This window comes from Stigmatopora nigra, chromosome 14 (assembly GCF_051989575.1).
Source record: "Stigmatopora nigra isolate UIUO_SnigA chromosome 14, RoL_Snig_1.1, whole genome shotgun sequence".
NCBI classification, from domain to species: domain Eukaryota; kingdom Metazoa; phylum Chordata; class Actinopteri; order Syngnathiformes; family Syngnathidae; genus Stigmatopora; species Stigmatopora nigra.
In genome coordinates this window covers 8,554,793-8,563,185 of record NC_135521.1, presented here as the reverse complement: position 1 = coordinate 8,563,185, position 8,393 = coordinate 8,554,793, and the positions used below count along the sequence as shown (strand labels likewise).

At 38.0% G+C, this 8,393-nt stretch overlaps 1 long non-coding RNA gene across 1 annotated transcript; it reads left to right on the top strand.

Annotated features, from left to right (window-relative positions):
- Nucleotides 1-427: 427 nt before the first annotated feature.
- On the top strand, nt 428-4,831 carry LOC144207820 (uncharacterized). The gene is made up of 3 exons (XR_013328799.1): nt 428-764; nt 1,464-1,560; nt 2,201-4,831. It is a non-coding gene; the product is annotated as an uncharacterized LOC144207820 (long non-coding RNA).
- The last annotated feature ends 3,562 nt before the right edge of the window (nt 4,832-8,393 follow it).

Below are 8,393 nucleotides of genomic sequence, written 5' to 3'. Positions count from 1 at the left end.
ATAATATTCAAAAGTAATGATAATATTCTGACAACACTCATTAAACAAAAAAGTAGAGGAGAGCGCCAATATACTGTACAAACTGAACTTTTCCAACACTGAGGAACCTGGCTAATTGTCATTTTTCCGCCTTTTCAGATCAATCCAGGCAACCGGAAAAATAACAACACACAACAGTAAGACAGACAGATAACAGGAACACTATCGAGAAAACATGATGACACTGTCCACATTTAGTTCCAGATAAGGTTTGAAGTTTCCATGAGAACTGCTTGTGCTCATTTCATTTCTTAGCTATTTGGCTTCAGTCCGTTTCTGCTCAGTTGGCCTCTATCCCTTTTTAGTGAACCTCATCTATGGATCAACTTGGCTGCTTCTACAGTGGCCTTGACTTCAGAACTGCAGTAGAATGTCTACAATTCTTCCTTCGGCTTGAAACTAGACTGAAACATGCTGTCTTTCATGAAAGAAGGAGGAGGAGGAAGTGGTGATGGTGGGCCAATGTGGTTTTCATATTCACTAATGTAGTGACTTCATACAGTGATTGGGGACGCACTTAATGAGGTTCATTATTAGAAATGGTGAAGCTGGAAACAGCTAGTGGGTTTGAGCAACAACAAAAAAAGACTGTGGAACCCCAATACTTCCCTTCTTGAAAAAAATGGAAGTACAAATACTCTTACGGAGATATAGTCTGTGTACTTCTTACTTGTTGGAAAATGCTGGTGGCCAATTAATTTCTGCCATGAAGATACAACCAAAATGTGAGTGACTATCGTTGACCTATATGACAAAACCTGTCTTTGCAAAACAGCTGCTTTTGTCTGAGTGGTGAATGTGTTGTGTAGTACTATGATTGTTGCGTGCATAACTGGTACATACCGAGTGCCAGGCGGCGTTTGGCTGAACTCTCCACAGCACACGTGCGACTGATTTACAGCTTTGCTCTGACCGGCAACTTAATGCTGGCGCGTGTGTTTGTCATATTTTCAAAAGTGTTGTGTCGATACCTTGCATTAGTATCAGTAGCTCAAAAAATGTTAGATTAAATGCTATTTATTTTTATTTTTTTACCAAATTGGCATGAGCTGGGTTCATTTAAGACCAGGACAATATTTTTGAAAATTGTACACACTGTCTTCACCAGTCCTTGCCACAACCACAACTAATGTAATTAAAATAGAAGAAAAGTAGCCATGGCACACTTACGAGCTTAGTTTGAAATGAGATGCTTTCCAGAGGACGTAAAAAAAGATTTGAAACACATGCTAAAAGGAAAGCACCATTGTTCAATCATAGGGAAAAACATTGACTTTTCTATTTACAGTAGAACAGCGCAATCTACTCCTTATACACTTTTGGCTTGCCCCGTGAAGGGTCAACTTTTTCCATTTCAGCCTGTCCTTTGCATCATCCTCCCCTACACTTGTCCTCCCTCACAACATCCATGTATCTTCTCCTAGGTCAACCTCTAGCACCATTCCCTGGTAGTTACACCCTCAACATCCTGCTACCGATATGGACCCCTATCTCTCTTCTGGACCTGCCCAAACCAACAAGGTCTGGTCTTTCCAACCTCGTCTCTAAATGCCTAACCCTCACTGTCCCTCTCATTGTCTCAATCAACCTAGAAAATTAGAAAACCCAAAGCTATAATTATATGCTATCATTAGTAATGTTGAATTATTTGTATCGCTGGAAACTAAAGCCACAACGCAACCCAACACTTGCAACTAACAATAGAAATTCAGGAGAAGATTTAAAAGGGATTTTCATAGTGGTTTATTCTTTCAAACAGGATTTGTGAAACTTCCCTTAAAGCTCTTGTTTGTTCATGTCCAGCTCATTAGATTTATTTGTTGCAGACTGATACCATTACAATTCTGTTTTGTTTACTAAAGGGTTTTAAAATACAACGGAAATAGCTGCACAAAATCACTGATTTAAGGTTGGATATGGTCGGCAGGTTTTCCCATGTGGTTCAGGTTTCATAAAGAAATGCAAGAAAAGTGTTGACCTTGGTTTTCCTCTTGTGTTTATATCAACATTTCCAGGTATGCATAGTCTGTACTGATTTCACTCTACATTTCCCATGTAAGAGACAGGCCAAATGTGCTTGTTTACCGTGGATATTTGGGGTCATCTATGATTTTCTGTGTTTTTTAAAAGAGAATTTCACAGCGTTTTTTGTCTTTTGCAGCTTCTGGTGGACCAGTTGTAACAGATCAATCGCTCAAATGGCAACTGCTGAAAGAAGATGCCAGACAAATGAAGTGGGAAGCAAATGACCAGATGACTCTGGCTCCCTGCCATTCCAAACTTTCAATAGGTTTTACTTAGTGGCCCACAAGGGTGGGCCGGCCTGCTGTTGTGAGAGCAAAGAAACTTGAATGTTTTGGGGTGGGGAGACGGGGAGTTTACGGAACTGCTTTGGAAGTCTGTTGCAAAACAAACGGAAATATTACCAAAATTACAAGGTATTTTTCAGAATCCTTTTTTAGATGAAACAAAAAATTAAACCAATGGACAGGTGAAAGACTAAAAGACACTATTTAACACATTAATTGCAACCTTATTCCTAGTGCTTCAAAAATGTAGGGCTATTTCAATGTTTGATACTTCAAACAATACTATTCTACTTCCATGACAGTACACAGTAAAATTTTCAATAGAGGAGCAGCTGGCTAGTTTACACAAACACCTGTGTGGCGGTCCAGTTTCCTTCTCCCAGAGGCCTCCGGTTGAGACTGATAAATGACGCCTGGCTCTCCGGATGCATATTTCACTGACACGCGTGTCACAAGCGTACTACTCTTATTTCACGCTGGAAATCTCGGTCTTAATCCTAAATAGAAAGGTCACACCCTAAAATCGGTGGAGAGTGCAATCAACAATGACGAGTGATGGTCAATGGCTGGACTTCTAAGCCTGCAGAATGACAATAAAAATGCTTGCAGTTGTTAGCATTAAGAGATTTTTCATCACGGCATATTGCTTTTCGGGTTATTAAATCAACTGTATGTTTATGAAGTTGCTGGTTGGCAAGTCATGGTGATAACATTAGTAACAAGTCATCTGTCATCAAGTTATAGCCATCGGCTCAGAAATTATTCATTCATTCCTGCCATGGACCGTGATTGGCGTCCAATCTGTTTTGACTGACAGTTCATGATGATTGGATGTCTTTTGCCGTCAATGGCGGAAAATTAGCAAAATACATTTGGAAAATGTCGCTATTGATATTCATGATATATTCCTTTTTTTTTATATTTACCACTGATTTGATTTGGTCGTCCCTACAACTGCAAGGAATTTTTAGTAAAGAAAACAGTTGACTTAAGCTCTTATACTGTATATGTGACTTACTGTCAGTATACAACGTTGGGAACACTGTATAATTTGACTGGAGCCTGAAATAACTTTGACATGGACCCCACCCCCGCATTACTCACTGTATTTTCATTTGTGATAAAAATGTGCCGCTGTCACTTCGTTGATACTTCAAACGCAAACTTAAAGAACATGTTCTCCATTTGGTTTTCCATTCATTCCACAGATCTGCAGACGTCTCTGTAGTGTTCCCAAGGATTAAGACAACACAAGCCAGTCACTGATACAACAAAGACAAATGTTTAAACATTTAGGGCAAATTGACCGGTCAAACGGCAGTAACAGGCCTTTCCAATGCAGTTAGATCGGTCTTGCTAAAAATGCAACATATAGTTCTGATTCAGTGTTCAAAAGGTTTTCAAGTTTGTAAACACAAATGTCAACACATGTTTTTAACATCTTGTTTTAAAATAGCCTTGTGCTTTTGGTAAAATGAGGTCATTGGTATCAGCGAGAATTAAGAAAGTTATATAAAATATAATATTTATATATCGATGCTTGTCAAGCTGTACATTTCAAGTACTAGTCTGTTGCCCTTCCCACTATGATGCAATCATCCTTCTGCTTTGAATATAAATCAGATGCATAAAAAGAGGAAGTGATAGTGGCGAAAGATCAAACTTTCAGCCAGCCCCGCCCCTTCAAATAGATTGGACGTCCAGTGAGGTCAATTTCAGACAATGATTTAACCAGTATCTGACCAAGCAATGATAGCTGGAAGATTCTTAACATCCACATGGTTAAAGAGTAATTGAAAGAAAAAACATTTGAAACATTAAAAAATACATAAATCAAACGATTCCACACATCAGAATCGAGCAACACTTTTCCAACAGCAAACTGGTACTACAGCAATTCAGCAGACAAAGCCATTAAAGCATAGTTGTTTATCAGGACCAGCAGTTTCAGAGTTTCTTGCCCAACTTAACCCGTCAGTACACGTTAGCAGTCCGCGAATGGTTCAGAGGGGCAGCCCAGTGGGGGATCTGCTGCCACAAAGGACGCTAGCCTTTCAAAGACCTTTCCCAAAGAGTCCAAATGAACCAGGATAGTGATGCCAACGTCTCGGTAACACCGTAATCCCATTGTCAAATTCGGAGGATTAATGTTCCTTTCGTCTTTTGTTGTTTATGTGTGCATGTGAGATTGGGAAGAGGAGGGTGGTCTTTGAGGGGCCGGCAGTTAATGGGTGAACCAAAACAATATGAGGTTCACAGTCAATTACAGGTCGCTCCCTCGCAACCTTTGACTGGATCCGTTTCTGCCTACAGACATTCTTCTTTTCATCTGCCTGGGCCAACAATGCTTGAAAACAGGAAGGCATAACAATTACAGAAATTGTACAGCAGGACAAGTACCACCCAGCCGGAAAAACATAGTTTTTCTTGTTTTAAACTTAAACTTTCAAGTGGTATACATATATATATATGCAATTCATACTCTCCTGGCTGCATTGCAAATGAACATCAATGTTGAATTTCTTTACTTGGATTAAAAAATGTAAAAAAAAAGACTATGTTAACTCGCTTTTTACTTAAAACCTTGAGATCTTTTTGTGATGTCTGACTGGAATTTAAAAAATGTATTTCTCATATTTCTAAATGATAATTGGTTTGTACTGAGTACACCTTAGTTGGCATCAGGCAGGTTACACATTCAACTATTTTAGTCTTTGTATATTTTGCTTAAGGATTCAGTCCAATTTTAATGCGTAGGAACACCAAACATGGTTGGCTATAAACACTGAACGAATCGACAGTAATTGAGTCAAATTTCGTATTTTATCGGAATTCAGCCTTTGGATTCTTGACAGGTTTTAGGCAAGAGAATGATTATGGAGTCGGATGAGGTGGGGTGTGTGGGGGGATTCACACTCCCAAGTGCAATTGAGGCCAATGAATCTCTGTGCACTTGCTAATTGATTCCTCATTTTCACAGACTTCAAACAAAAGTGGGAGGTTTAATCACATTACCATTCAGGGACTGATACCAAATATAACCATGGTTTAAAAAAATGTTCTATTAGCACCTTGTAAAGGGAGACTGATTAATAACACGTTTGAAAATACCATGACCAGAACATAAAGATAACATGATATAAATAAATACTTGGAAAATGTTTTCATGGCCTTCATGCTGTTTGAAATCATCTAAAAATATGAAAGAGGAAAAACATCACTCTGTTGGCTTGTTTCGTTATCTTGTTTTTCTACTCTAGTGCATCCTTCTCAAATGGCGTTATTTTACAGTGTAGAATTGTTGACAATTTGTGCTTAAAATAGCTTAATTGCTCAGAAATCACTCAATGTGTGTATGAGGGAAAATAATTTATATTTTCTATAAGATTTTTGGAAGTCACTTGGTTATCATCGACCTTTAAACGGCCTTGTCAAATATCCTTTTGAACTATTTTGATGAACTAGCTGTGAGTGTTCAAGAGCAAACAGCTGCTTTGCAGAGTAACAGACAAAAGAATTCAAAGCAGCATGAAAAGTTTGGCGCACTTCTTTAATTTGTTGATCGTCAAATGTTCCGAATTGCAATCCTCCTCCTCCTCCTCTTTTTTTTGTTTGTCTTTTATTTTTTATTTTTGCAAAATCCCAGAGGGTGTCTGGCCTATATGAGTCGACATCCTCTGACTTTTTCTGCATTTTGTTAGAGAAAGTTTGCTGCTTCAAGGGCATGATTAATGATTAAAAGGGTAAAAAAAAAAAAAAAGAAAAAACCTCATCAAAGCCATACGGTGTATTTTTAAACTTAGCAGTGCTGGAGGTTATAAATTGGCAGAGTTAAAATGTAACGTTGCTGTTGTAATATGTTAAGAATGCATTTCATGTCTACGTTTTATCCTGTTTAAATATCCTGATGGGCTTTGATAGGTTGCATTATTGATTTCTTGTCGTGACTGCCTTCTGTTATATAAGTACAATTTGCACTACTTTACTTTTCAATGTAGTTTGGAAAATACGTGGGACAATCTTTTTGCAAACTTTACTGTCTTATAGATGTTCATCCAATTACTTTTGTAAATGTGCAAACAAATTAACTCAAATTTGATTAAAATTGGGTTTCATGGCTTAGGGTTTGTGAATAAGATTGAGTTTACAAGTAAAATTATGGTTTGTTTAGGGCAGATGTCTTCCAAATTGTCTTCCAGGGTTGTGCACATTCTTGTTTTTTTTGTTTTTTTTGTTTTTTTCCAACCAATGCATCACAAACAATTTGACCAATGAGGTTTCTGCTGTAACAACCAGCACCTGACTGGAATGAAATGATTAACCTCGTAAAACACCAGATTGGTGAAAGTGAATCTTCCTGTTTGTTTGGAATACATTTCTTCATCTATTGCAGCATTAAAAGAATAATTTAAAGACATCTTTATCAAGATCATATCAGGTCAGCATCCAGCATTTATAAGAACAATCAATTTGATCTCAACTGTACTGTTTGGGGGGCATTAGATTTGTTGTACAAACCGGGCAATGTTTCAAATCAAATAGGCATTTTGTTTGTGGTTACAAAACATCTGCTTTCCGTGCTTTAGTAAAAAAAAATGCTTCCATGTTTGGGTGAATGTGTCAACCAGGCCCTCATAAAGCAGTTTCCTCAAAACACACAACTAATAATACTCTAGCTTGATCACTTCCACTTCTAACATAAAATTGTGGCCGTGCTCCCAGTTATGATGCTATCTTCCCCAGTTTTCCACTATGTGTAGAATCTGTCCTAACCAGGCCTGGGGGGCTGATCCCTGGGAATGGCTATCAAAACCTATGCAATAAACTCCAAAAATTGGCAGGAGCAAAGCCACATTGCCTATATGTAGATCTGAGCCACAGCATCATTTTCTGCATTTAATAGTACTTGTATTCACTTCCTGTGGGATGAAATGTGGATATACGTATGAGTATATCTCAGTCATTTGCTGGCATGTGATACAAACCCACCGTGAGTGAGGTCGCCGAGCAACACTACAACCCAGGTTTTGTTTAGTCTGGGATCTGCCGCGAGTTTTCTAATGAAATAATCCAAATAGGATTAGTGCATGGCCTTTGAAGTAACATTGCGCTCAGCTTCTGGTGAGGTGGACGAGCGGTAATTTGTTTGATCAACGCAATCAAATTCAACTTGGAGAGAGGGGGTCATGTAATGTCCCATCCATTCCAGGAATTGAAGCTTCTGGGTTGTTTCAGTGTGGCATTGAAAGCAGAGATGTTAAGAAGTGGAAAATTGTATGAAAAAATGAGTTTTTAATGTTGTGGGGCGAGTCAAATGTCAAATTTTTCTAAGCGCCATTGACGTCTGGAGACGTCCAATTCATTTGTACTAGGAGAATAGGCCGTGAATGAGCAATATGTTAACCTTGTTCATACTGCAGTTAAATATTTAATATATATATATATATATATATATATATATGTATATTTTTTTTTCAACAAATATCAGTTTTTTTCATGCTTTGTGAATATTTTTTTAAATACAACCTGAGCTCATTAATATGTTGATACAATACAAAACCTATCCAAAAACTGTGCAATTGTGAATTTAACATATAAATTATCAACAGGTGATATATTTTATGTTTCAGAAAATACAGATAGAATACAAAAGCATTTGAAATATAAATGACTACACAAAAGAAATAGAAATGAATATGACATCACACCCTATGTTGTGAATGTAGCCAATTGGCATATTTAGTTGAACTGAACTAATTGGAAATAGAACCTTGTGCCTTAGTCACTTGGCGAGTATCCGACTGTGCATTTCTACGGATATTTGAGCTAATGAGTGCTTTCTTCAAGGCCAAACAGGCATGCGAGGAGGAATTTGGGCTCTCAATCTATAGACGAATTCACAAATGTCACCTCTGGGGCCGTCGTGTGTGTGAGAACCATCGCTCCGAGGTTGTTTTGGAGGCCCGCTTCTAAGTTATTGAGCTAGGATGGCGCTTTGTGTAGCTATTCATGGCAAGAGGAGATTGAACCCAATGAAAAGCATCA